Here is a 13,775-nt window from a genome sequence, read left to right on the forward strand (position 1 = left end):
TCTCGTTCACTGATCGACAATCACGAGCCCCGAAATAGACGACATCCGGGAGCCTGTGTCTGGACAACATCCGTACCTCCGATTTCCATACCAGAGGCAATACACTTGCCATCATCCTACTTCTCGTTCACTGATCGACAATCACGAGCCCCGAAATAGACGACATCCGGGAGCCTGTGTCTGGACAACATCCGTACCTGCGATTTCCATACCAGAGGCAATACACTTGCCATCATCCTACTTCTCGTTCACTGATCGACAATCACGAGCCCCGAAATAGGCGACATCCGGGAGCCTGTGTCTGGACAACATCCGTACCTGCGATTTCCATATTAGAGGCAATACACTTGCCATCATCATACTTCTTGTTCACTGATCGACATTCACAAGCCCCGAAATAGACGACATCCGGGAGCCTGTGTATGGACAACATCCGTACCTGCGATTTCCATACCAGAGGCAATACACTTGCCATCATCATACTTCTTGTTCACTGATCGACAATCATAAGCCCCGAAATAGATGACATCCAGGAGCCTGTGTCTGGACAACATTCGGACGTCCGATTTCCATACTAGAGGCAATACACTTGCCATCATCCTACTTCTCGTTCACTGATCGACAATCACGAGCAACGAAATAGACGACATCCGGGAGCCTGTGTCTGGACAACATCCGTACCTCCGATTTCCATACCAGAGGCAATACACTTGCCATCATCCTACTTCTCGTTCACTGATCGAAAATCACGAGCCCCGAAATAGACGACATCCGGGAGCCTGTGTCTGGACAACATCCGTACCTGCGATTTCCATACCAGAGGCAATACACTTGCCATCATCATACTTCTTGTTCACTGATCGACAATCACAAGCCCCGAAATAGATGACATCCGGGAGCCTGTGTCTGGACAACATTCGGACCTCCGATTTCCATACCAGAGGCAATACACTTGCCATCATCATACTTCTTGTTCACTGATCGACAATCACAAGCTCCGAAATAGACGACATCCGGGAGCCTGTGTATGGACAACATCCGTACCTGCGATTTCCATACCAGAGGCAATACACTTGCCATCATCATACTTCTTGTTCACTGATCGACAATCACAAGCCCCGAAATAGACGACATCCGGGAGCCTGTATCTGGACAACATCCGTACCTCCGATTTCCATACCAGAGGCAATACACTTGCCATCATCATACTTCTTGTTCACTGATCGACAATTATAAGCCCCGAAATAGATGACATCCGGGAGCCTGTGTCTGGACAACATTCGGACGTCCGATTTCCATACCAGAGGCAATACACTTGCCATCATCCTACTTCTCGTTCACTGATCGACAATCACGAGCCCCGAAATAGACGACATCCGGGAGCCTGTGTCTGGACAACATCCGTACCTCCGATTTCCATACCAGAGGCAATACACTTGCCATCATCCTACTTCTCGTTCACTGATCGACAATCACGAGCCCCGAAATAGACGACATCCGGGAGCCTGTGTCTGGACAACATCCGTACCTGCGATTTCCATACCAGAGGCAATACACTTGCCATCATCATTCTTCTTGTTCACTGATCGACAATCACAAGCCCCGAAATAGATGACATCCGGGAGCCTGTGTCTGGACAACATTCGGACCTCCGATTTCCATACCAAAGGCAATACACTTGCCATCATCCTACTTCTCGTTCACTGATCGAAAATCACGAGCCCCGAAACAGACGACATCCGGGAGCCTGTATCTGGACAACATCCGTACCTCCGATTTCCATACCAGAGGCAATACACTTGCCATCATCCTACTTCTCGTTCACTGATCGAAAATCACGAGCCCCGAAATAGACGACATCCGGGAGCCTGTGTCTGGACAACATCCGTGCCTCCGATTTGCATACCAGAGGCATTACACTTGCTATCATCCTACTTCACGTTCACTAATCGACAATCACGAGCCCCGAAATAGACGACATCCGGGAGCCTGTGTCTGGACAACATCCGTACCTCCGATTTCCATACCAGAGGCAATACACTTGCCATCATCCTACTTCTCGTTCACTGATCGACAATCACGAGCCCCGAAATAGACGACATCCGGGAGCCTGTGTCTGGACAACATCCGTACCTGCGATTTCCATACCAGAGGCAATACACTTGCCATCATCATACTTCTTGTTCACTGATCGACAATCACAAGTCCCGAAATAGACGACATCCGGGAGCCTGTGTATGGACAACATCCGTACCTGCGATTTCCATACCAGAGGCAATACACTTGCCATCATCATACTTCTTGTTCACTGATCGACAATCACAAGCCCCGAAATAGACGACATCCGGGAGCCTGTGTCTGGACAACATCCGTACCTCCGATTTCCATACCAGAGGCAATACACTTGCCATCATCATACTTCTTGTTCACTGATCGACAATCATAAGCCCCGAAATAGACGACATCCGGGAGCCTGTGTCTGGACAACATCCGTCGGACGTCCGATTTCCATACCAGAGGCAATACACTTGCCATCATCACTACATGATGACACTGATCGACAATCACGAGCCCCGAAATAGACGACATCCGGGAGCCTGTGTCTGGACAACATTCGGACCTCCGATTTCCATACCAGAGGCAATACACTTGCCATCATCCTACTTCTCGTTCACTGATCGACAATCACGAGCCCCGAAATAGACGACATCCGGGAGCCTGTATCTGGACAACATCCGTACCTCCGATTTCCATACCAGAGGCAATACACTTGCCATCATCCTACTTCTCGTTCACTGATCGAAAATCACGAGCCCCGAAATAGACGACATCCGGGAGCCTGTGTCTGGACAACATCCGTGCCTCCGATTTGCATACCAGAGGCATTACACTTGCTATCATCCTACTTCACGTTCACTGATCGACAATCACGAGCCCCGAAATAGACGACATCCGGGAGCCTGTGTCTGGACAACATCCGTACCTCCGATTTCCATACCAGAGGCAATACACTTGCCATCATCCTACTTCTCGTTCACTGATCGACAATCACGAGCCCCGAAATAGACGACATCCGGGAGCCTGTGTCTGGACAACATCCGTACCTCCGATTTCCATACCAGAGGCAATACACTTGCCATCATCCTACTTCTCGTTCACTGATCGAAAATCACGAGCCCCGAAATAGACGACATCCGGGAGCCTGTGTCTGGACAACATCCGTGCCTCCGATTTGCATACCAGAGGCATTACACTTGCTATCATCCTACTTCACGTTCACAGACACTCATTTCGAGTTTATTATTATAACGGTCACCGTACAATACTCTTGTAAACTCAATTGGTTTTGAAATAATAATTGTGGAATAAATTATGAATCTTAAATATACTAACAAATGTTTATGAATTTATAAAACTTACTAAAGAAAACCTACCAAATCACAGCCGTTTATATTTGTTCAAACCTCATTTCAATGGACAGATAAACTTTCAACTAAGTTTTAAATTTATCGAAACTTTTGTCATGAAGTTACATTCATGTTGAGTTCAACTCGATACGACAACAATCTTGTTGAAACTTAATTCTTTCTTCACAAAGTCTTTTTAGATTTAAACTATTCCATTTAAACTTGATAATTTAGGGATATCTGATGTATGTTATACAAATATTTATCATCTGTGATGTTTAATCTGGCATAGTTGACTAATAATTGTCAAAGAATAAAACACTTTAAAAATAAAATGATATGCAGACGAAGTAAAAGTTTGGATATTGTAAAATTTAATATGTCAAAGGGTAAAACACTCTATTTGGAAATAAAGTGATATGCAGTAAAAGGATAAGTTTGGATGTTGTAAAATTTAATACGAAACCTGCTAAACTTAAAGGCCTATGTCGCTCTTTCAGTATTTTGAATTTATTTATGACTTCTTTCCAGCAAATGAACACAACTGGTGTTTAAATTGCGCTTCAAGGATTCCTGAGATAAATGGTTATTTTTCAAATACATTTACATGATTACTCTCTTCCGAATTACTGAGTTAATAAGTTAAACGATCAGTAAACGTAACACTGTGATCACCTCTGTGTTTATTTTACCACTAAGAAGTGTGGTAAAAAATATGTGCAAAATATAGTGGTTTTTGGTTATGAAATTTTTGAGATATTTATTTAATCGAATTTCCAGGACCAGTATTATGAACCCTTGGAGGGGGTACAATTTAATCGTTACTTCTAATTCTGATAAATATAGATGAACTAAAAGTTGATATTGTTTAAACAAATATTGAACTTATATTTAATCCATTCCCAGTTTGCTGAAAATTTTGAAACCATTGCAAAGGACCCCTGAGTTTGGAGTGATACACTTAATAACAACTTAAATAAACACTAAAACTCTAAAAAGAAAACACACTTTAATGCAATTGTTTTTATTTTTTAGTATTTGTAACAAGGTAGAATATCAAACACTTATAATTAATTGTAGATATGCTTGATAAATATCTAGGATATAGCTCATTCCAAACCTGAGATGTTCTAAGGACAAATTAACAGAAAGAAAATGTTTACATCCCTAGTCTATGTAGAAATAAAGTTTTCTGTAAAATTTATGGTCTGCAAAAGAACTCTTTTGACTTGTTCGCACTTTTGTACTTTTGTGTCACTTTTTAAAATGCTATATGATCGTACTAAGTTTTTTTTTAAATCTATTTATTCTGCGATATTATCGTTGCCATCATGGTTACCCATAAGACTGATGTAATAATGTTCGCTATCGATCAGACAAATCCCATGTGACATGCACCACAATCGAATTCGAGGTTTCTTAGAACTAGATAGAAATTAAAGCTCGTGTAGAATGTCAAATCTACGAATTAGTTCGTTCTCAAGATGCATGTAGATAGATAGGCTGTAATGAAATTTGGGTCTCACTAACGCTTATTTACTTTTGTATAACTTTTGTATGGTTCAATATCCAGAACTCGTATGTGGCGGACACCGGTGAAGTAGTGAGGTTTCGAGTTCAAATATTGGCACCGGAAAGTTACAATATGACAGGAAAGTGTAGTCGGAAATTGTTCAGGAATAAATAAAGTGACTCGAACGCTTTTCAGAGTAAGTTGATAATGCAAATGTAGAGCGTGATAATGTTTAAGGGCTTTTCTTTCTCCCTAATAACTGTGATATTAAGTTTTTTATAATACTGTTGCATTTGCTAATAACTCCAAAAACAATGTTTTATTTATTGGCTGATTTCAGCTAAGCCTATCATTTGGGAGGCTAGAAAAAATTTAATTTCTGTCAGTTTGTCTTTCTATCCAAACTTTATATCGAAAACGAACTTGCCTATAGAGTTGAAGTTTGCATAAAGGTTCATCTACATAGGCAACACTGTTTGATGATGATGCATGTCACTCCATGGGATTGGGCTTAGCGTTATCGAATATTTCTGCATTGTTCATATGGCTAACCATGATGCCAACGACATATTACAGAATAAATAAAGTAAGCAAACTGACTATTACACCGTAATTTTCTATACGAGTTTAATGGTTGTTTCTTATGTTTAGTGATTGTGTATTCCTTTCTTAATCCTTTATATTAGAAATTGGAATCTTGATTGATTGAGTATATTATATAGTTTATTATATTTGTTTAGGAATCTCTACCAAGCTCGGATTTGTGATCTTACAATTAGAGAGTAAATAAAGTTATTGCCAGCTTTTTAATTATCCTATTAGCAATATATGCAGCGATATTAAGTAAATAATCACTGAAACATTTGAATTGTTACTTGAAGATCTGTAACTACGATATAAATATTAATAGCGTACATATCATGAATTTAAACTAACATCAAATGAATGCTTGACGGGGTTAACAATTAATGTAAACGAGCAATAATTTCATTTAATTACCCACATCACAACAAAATCTGTGTAATACGTTTAATATAAATTTTAACATTTTTATAAACTTTAAAAAAATATAAGTTTATAAGAATGTTTTTAGGGCAGTTTATAGCTAAAAAAGAATTAAAAATGAATAAATTCAGTGTAGTCGTTTTACTATATAAAGTTAGACGCATTTTCCTCAAGGTTTGGTCAATAGGTTAGTAAGAAATAATTATGCAAATAGCCAAACCAAATATTTAATACATGATTTTCTTTATTGGTATAAGCAACTGACAGATTATGCATTAGTTTATATTAAGCACATAAAGTTTATTTATAGTTGTGCTTTTGGTTTTGATAGATATATACAGATCGAAACAAAAATTCATTCGTAGCACCATTGAATTATTAAAGCCTCTTGGATATTTGAAACTAGAAATCCAATCTAAATAATGAAATAGTCTCAATTAATTTCACGTTTTAAATGAAGACTAATGACAATGCAAATGTAATTTCAACAGCCTTTGTTAATCATTGTTCATTCCGAGAACTAGGCTTGCCGGAAGGATATACAAAATCCTACTACACGTAACTTAGTTATGGTTGAAGGGTTGATTCAATTGAGTTTTGAGTTTAGCTCCAGTTCACCTTATTTTTATTGCAGCGTCCGGTACCTGACATTGTCTCAGACTAGAGCTAAACTCAAAATTCAGTTGAATCAACCCTTCCTACGTTATGTGTTGAAAAATAGGTTGCTCCACCGTGCTTAGAGCTCGTGTCTATCAAATTGAAGTTTACTCAATTGTGTACCTGATGAGACAATGAGACTACCACCTCACCAATTTATAGGTTTCTCTGATGTCGAAACGATGTAAATGTTTCGTTTTGACCTTCTTCGTCGTCAGCTTTCTTTGAATTTCTTCAGACGAACATGACTCCAGGAGTCAAGTCTGAGACAACGTTAAATACCAAACGCTGCAATAAAAGGAAGGTGAACTGGAGCTAAAATTTTTTAGTCAAAATTCAAAGACCTTCTATAGTTCGGTGAATCAACTAGCTATAGCACTACATTACACCTATTAACTTGTGGCTATACACTATTCAGTATATTAGGTTCCAAAAAACCTAAATGTTTATGTTTACTTGAGTGATATGATCAGGTAAAGTTCATAATGAGTTCTAAATCTGTGTATGATTTGATCCTTCTGGACGTGTAGGGCAAAAAGAGTTCAATGTGTTCAAACATAAATACATTTCCACTTACTAAAACTATCCAATATTTACTTCATGTGACTAAAATTGTTAAGAGTAAAATGTAAAAGACTGACAATTCAAGAGAAGAAACAACATAGTTTAGTTATTTCTTAGTAAAAGTACGAGTCACATTTTCGGAAACAAACACAGCTCATAGAAACAAAGCATGTATAACGATATAATTTCCACTCATATGGAGTAGAAATTATTCAGCAAACGGAACAAAGCTATTCACTGTGGTGTATTCATTAGCTAGACTGTCAAGATCTGTATGAATGACGCAAGTGAAGTGACGCGTACTATGTTTCGTTTAAATGTGCTTCTTAATATTTAAAACTAGGTATTGTAATTAGATATACGAGCGCATTTGCATTATAAATGCATCATTTTGTACATTTTTTAGTTTTTGTTTCTGACTTTTTTGAATAGCGAGTGTAATTTAATGTCTCCAATCCAATGGGAAGTTCAAAATTGTTTAGTTGAATAAATCGTTAGCGTTTATCCATCATCAGAATTTTATGTAGGCTAAGTTGAAAGTATTGAGGAAAAAATCTTCGTAGGTAAGGTACAATGTTGTAGTTTATGTCGATTTGCATATGGCCTAAAGGGGTGAAGACTGCACATCCATTCCACAGTTTCTGATGAAACTAATCATTTTAATGCAATTTATTTTGACTATTTTATGAATGTCTAACAAGTTAAAATAGGAACTTTATAGTTATTTTGTAATACGTGAACAATAACCGTTTTACGGTTTTTCTGATAGTGATCAGTACGTTTTGTAGGTCTACCAGTCGGTAAATAATCGATATTACGGACTATATAACATTGGGTCGCAAACAAACCAGTGTTTCACTATAAAACCATCATAAATGTAATATTGAACAACCGGTAAAAGCGGAGAATTAATACCTGATTTTCTCTAAGGTTACGTTGCTTTCTATATTCTTAGATCTTAATTTGAAACTATAAAATGGACTTTTTATTTGCAGTCAGCGAGTTTCAAACGAAAAAAACATTACTAAATTGTTGAAGCCATTGGTTCTGGGAGGCCCCCTACTGGATCCCAAAAAGCTTTAAAGCGCCGTTTCTCCACATGGTAAATTGTAATTTGCAATGAATCAAATACTTTTGCATTTTCAATCCTTTTTTTAAAATTTAATGCAGCTGAGGTTGGTTCAATGATAACGATAATGTTTCGGGCATACTTTATGGTTAGTTGAAATATATTTGACTGGAAAACGACGTTTCGATGGCCGATATTAGTTTTTTTCCACATGATAAAACACGCAGAAAAAAGAAGATACTGAGGCACAGAAGTATCCCAGTAGCCGGTTCACGGCGCATTCTATCGGCCAGATCTACGAACTACCATTGCCAATACACAGCGAATCAACAGCGCGCTCTGTTGGCTGTACGTAATTACTAACATGAGTGAAAGGTCCGTGTTTGTATACGTGTTAGTTTTTTTCATTGTATTACATGACTTCCAAGAGTCATGTATCGTGTTTTATACCCAAGTTTTACGTTTTTCCATCAGAGGATATATTATTTTATGTATACACAGTTTTATTTCCGTTAATGTAAATGTACGAAAAACATGTCAATAACTCATGTACATACTGCAATAATTTCACGTCTTTTGTTCAGCAGTTTTTATTTAGGATGATTACAAAATGTCCTATTTTAAATGTCCTTAATATCACATATTAAAACATTTTAGCTGTACTTTTTATGAATTCAGATACAGTGTCCTAAACAAGTACGAAATTATCATAAACATTTCCAAACCCAAATATGATTTTTCCACCTTAATGTTGGAAATTCAGCCAATAAAAGTTCCCAGCATTGTAGGTAACGACATTACAGCACACCCCAGGCTTCCAGCTAATGTATGGTACTCGGTCGTTTGTTCACTTTATCTAACATAGATCCAACATGTATGTTAACTATTTGTATTGCTACGTGGTGTACGCGTAGATCTGTCAGTCCATCACTACTCTAGGAATGTATTAAACTTAAGTATTTAGGGAATAAATTTAAATATAATATTTAATAATTATTACATTCATACATTGCCAGTAGCAACTTTGAAATCGCCTGAATGAGTTGGGACTGATACGTGAAATGAGTCAAAATTATAAATTTGATATATCATTTCGTTATACCGCAATTTAACATTAAATTTTGATATATTTTTTGCACAGTGTTAATATCGAAAGGTTAATGATATCTGCATAGAGCTTCGTGATATAACTGTGGCTTAACCGTAAAGTGAAAATCTATCACAGGAAAGGTAATTTGAATTGACTTTTGTCCACCTTTTCCTCGAGAGCTAAAAAGGCTTTTGTTTCCTATAAATAGGGACTAAACTACTACTTTATACGCTCCTTTGGAAAAAAGTACTAGGGAATGGTATAGAACTCTTTAACCCTATATAATTTTGCATCTGAACACTGTTGAAAAAAATAAATTTTCCTGTATCCCTTCTACTTGTTTTTGAACATTTACTCCACTAAATATGTTTACAATCTAACAACAGTTGTTGAAAATATAATTTATTCGAAATTCTGTGGATGACTTCCTCTAAGCACACCAACCTCTTCCCAATTAAATATTTTTTAGTTACTATCACCTAGCTGCAGTTTTGTACACAATTCCCTTATTTACAACAGGGTATAGGTTGTAGCATTAGTTCTTTATTTGTAAGCGTCAAACTTGTTAAATGTAATTACTTTTATATATAGTCCCACTTGTTTTTCAATTAGTCACTTAATTGCTATCCAATCCAGCCGTTGTCAAGCTGCTGGACTTCTAGCAGCTTCTGGGTATGTTTGAACCCTTTCTTCCCCTTGTTTTACTTCTTTCTGTTCGTGTTTTGTATGTATTGATACCTCCGATACCTGTCGAAGAGAATAGACTCCAATACTAAAAAATTTGTTTTATACCTTTTATAACCTATAACGATGGCAAATGTCCGAAATCCTGTTACCCTTTCAAACCTTCCATCGTCAATAACTTCATTCAAAGAAGTAATGAATACCTGGGTACAGTCAGCCAGTAAGTTTAAAAAATGTTAGCGTGTTGAGAAAAGAAGCAAAAATCTGTCATAAATTGCAGTTGAGAAACCAATAATTACATCTTAACATCAGTATTTAAATACAACTAATTAATAACTAAACATGTTTTATACAGTGCATATCTGAATACAATCTTAATTTTACATTTAATGGGGCAAAACCAAAAGGCAGCTTTAGTACAGACGTTTCTCAATAAAAAAAAATTAATTGATAAAGTAAATGGTTTGATATAAAACAAGAAACTCGTAACAACAGCGACATATTTGGCAGCCAAGATGTTTCTTAGATATTAGTATTCACGGATTCTGATTGGTCCAGACCGCGGATATCGAGGATGTATATCAGGACATCCATCTGGCGTGACGTGAACACATAACGCTCTCTCGCTCACTCAATCTTCACTTGGAGTCTCAGAGATACGATGGCTGTCTGAGCTATTTATAACATTTACTGTTCAGTGTTCATAGCGTTTATCACCAAGTTCTTTTATACAATGCCCGGGCTACCGATACCTAGCGCCTTTATTATTTATTTCAAATCCACAAATTGTAATAAATTTGTATTTGTTTCAAAATAAATTTATAAAAAGTAGTTTCTTTTAAAACCATTAAGTTAAAATTCTTAATTGGAATTAGTTTTTCTAACACTATCAATACTTCAGCCATTAGTTTTTACAATAAATTGTACACCAGTAAACTGACTGACTTAAAATTTTGTTGATATACTTTTAATACGTAAGTAGAATGTCTAGCTGAATTATCGGTTTAAACCACCATTGTATAAGGTTAGTACTGGATCTTTCATTATTGTATATATGGTAAGAGTACTCCTGACACTAAGTCAAGTAACAGGTATTTTCAGGAGGATAACAAGATTTCAAACATTTGCATTGTTATAGGTTATAAAAGATATAACGCAACGTTTCGAGGATAGGAATATATCCTCTTCGTCAGATGGGGGAGGTATTAAGATCTCCTACAGTGGGATACTTGTTGCATTTAATACCCACTATAGCCTGTACTAGTGTGATTTGTGATTGTGATCCTCACACTTGTGATTTGCCCTCGAGACTTGCATCCTGTGCAGTGACAACGTCTGGACTGGACGTCAGGCAGCTTTTGGCTGTGTTTGAACCCTTTTCTTTTCCTTCTGTTTGTATTAATACCTCCCCTACCTGACGAAGAGGATAGATTTCAATCCTCGAAATAATGTGTTATACCTTTTATAACCTATAGCGATCGAAAATGTCGTACATCCTGTTATCCTTTCAAACCATCGTAAATAACTAAGTTTAAACAAAGGAATATCAGATGTTACTGAAGTTGCATGAAAAACTACCACATATCGAAATGTTTTGCCAAAAACAGACATGCAAAAGGGCATTTTGCAAGAAGCCTTAATTGCAACCAAGCAAAATTTGTGTCACAATCTATTCTCCAGGTTATACCAAGAGATATAGGCTTTGTTTAAGTTCAGGCAAATCCCTTGTAGTGACGTGCCTTATCATCGAATTCGATATTACCTAGATTCGAATAATGCTTCGTTCAAAGTATATAGTTAAGTCGGTTATCAAGATAGCGTGTGGACAGGACAGATGTAAATAAATTATTTTCAGCTCCTTGAGTGATAACTTTAAATAAATTCGAGCTACCATCCACTTTATATTCAAGGAGAACCTCAACACTAACCTGACGCTTCAATGTGCATTTTACAATATTATAAATTTTTTCAAAGTATGATAACTGTTAGTCTACTTAATACATAAGGTAGTAGTAAGCATCATCACCACGTGTCGTATAATAGACTTCGCTGAGTTGACTGATTTGAAATTTCAAGTCTATTACTCATTTTAGTAGGTTGCTGTGTTAGTGTATCACATGTTAAAACTAAAATGATTGTACACAGTTTTCTAATAATTTTTTTCAATAAGTTAATTGACTTTATCGTTGCCAATATAGGTACTTGTAATACCAAATTAAATTGATTTAGCAATATGCTTAAATTGTTTGTTTGATTTCAATAAATATTTAAAATTAAATACACAGATGCGTTAGATCATTCGTGTTGTTATTTCCTACAGGTAAAACGCATGTACTTTAATATTAATAGTTTTTTTTATTAAATTCTAGTGATTTATATAGTTAAAATAATTCCGCTAGAGCTGAATATAAAAAAAAAATATTTTTCAAAATATATTTTATGTCATATCATCGATTTGTATCAATAGTGCGCTAATATCTAATGGCCCAATAGAAATGTATTTAAGGAATTGTATTAATACTTTTTAAACGAAAGAATATAGCAATGAATAATCTTGCTTGTGCAGGTTTGACGATATTACAGAAATCCTGGACGACTCTCTGCCGGGGCCAGTATCTGCAGATAACTTATCTACTCTGGAGCAGGACGCATCTTGGACATCTGACGTCACTCCACGACGTGTTTCTATTTTGGGTTTTTACAAAATAGGTGGCCACTTTATTTTTATCCCTTTGCGTCAATATCTACTAGCTAAAGCCATTTAAAAATGTAGATAGCAAAATTTTACATAACGGTTTTTTGCACATTTTTATTTGTTAAATATTATTCTGCACGATTTATAAACAACCAAATACTTCCATGATATTGGTGAAATTTTAGTCACAAAATAGTTTAGTACAATAAATTTTATGTCGTTGAACCAAGCCTCGCATGTATGCAAATGAAAACTTGGCGTTGACTTGGTTCCTCTCTTAGCGGCTGTGTATTTTGAGTAGAAAATGTGAGTCTCCAGAGAGGCTTAAGTAATTTCTTAAATGGAACTTGTGTGTTTCACCGGGCAATACGGCTGGTAGTATTGTGAGTTGTGTTGACATTCATGTTTTGCAGTAAGGTTTTACTTAGCTTGTTTCTTTTAAATGAAAAATATGTTGGATTTTAAACACTAAAAGTTCAAGATATTATAAAACTGACTAAATTGAAAACTTATTTTTTACTTGTATTGAATCTGATACAATAAATTCAAAAGTGTAAAAATAAATTATAAAAATGACTATAAGACTGTATAATGATTAAATCCAATAAAGCTATTGACATAGTATATGTCAGCGAAGTCTTCTAGTTATTGCAGACGATGTAATCCGTATGCTTTTTCTTCAAATATGAATTCAGGAATGTGATACAAATGATTTGCGACATTTTATTCTTAATAAAAAGAACTTTATTATCACGCATTTTAATAAATTGTATAAATATAATATATATAATAAACATCATTATAGCAACAGTATGATATCTAAATAAACAGGTAAACTATATTTTTTGTAATATAATAAATGTTATAAAGAAATATGTCAAAAATCAATGCTTGTAGATTGTTATACGCTTCAGACATGTTAAAACATAAGATGAGTTGAAGTAATTACGTTAAAGCAAATCTAACAAACAATAAAACTCTGATTTTAAAACTGGGACAAATCAAGTAACTTAGTTAAATAGATTAAATAAGTTCACTACAAACCAATGGGAAATCGTTGTTTTCTTAATTGGGCTAGAACTAGTAAAAGT

At 35.9% G+C, this 13,775-nt stretch overlaps 1 protein-coding gene across 1 annotated transcript in view; it reads left to right on the forward strand.

Moving 5' to 3' along the window:
- Positions 1 to 12,639, forward strand: part of LOC124361403 — a 36,387-nt gene extending 23,748 nt beyond the window's left edge. Inside the window, exon 2 of the transcript XR_006922300.1 lies at positions 12,556 to 12,639. The gene's annotated coding sequence lies outside the window, so the exon portion shown is untranslated. The remainder of the gene's footprint in view (positions 1 to 12,555) is intronic.
- Positions 12,640 to 13,775: the final 1,136 nt, after the last annotated feature.

Source organism: Homalodisca vitripennis, chromosome 4, assembly GCF_021130785.1.
Source record: "Homalodisca vitripennis isolate AUS2020 chromosome 4, UT_GWSS_2.1, whole genome shotgun sequence".
Classification (NCBI taxonomy): domain Eukaryota; kingdom Metazoa; phylum Arthropoda; class Insecta; order Hemiptera; family Cicadellidae; genus Homalodisca; species Homalodisca vitripennis.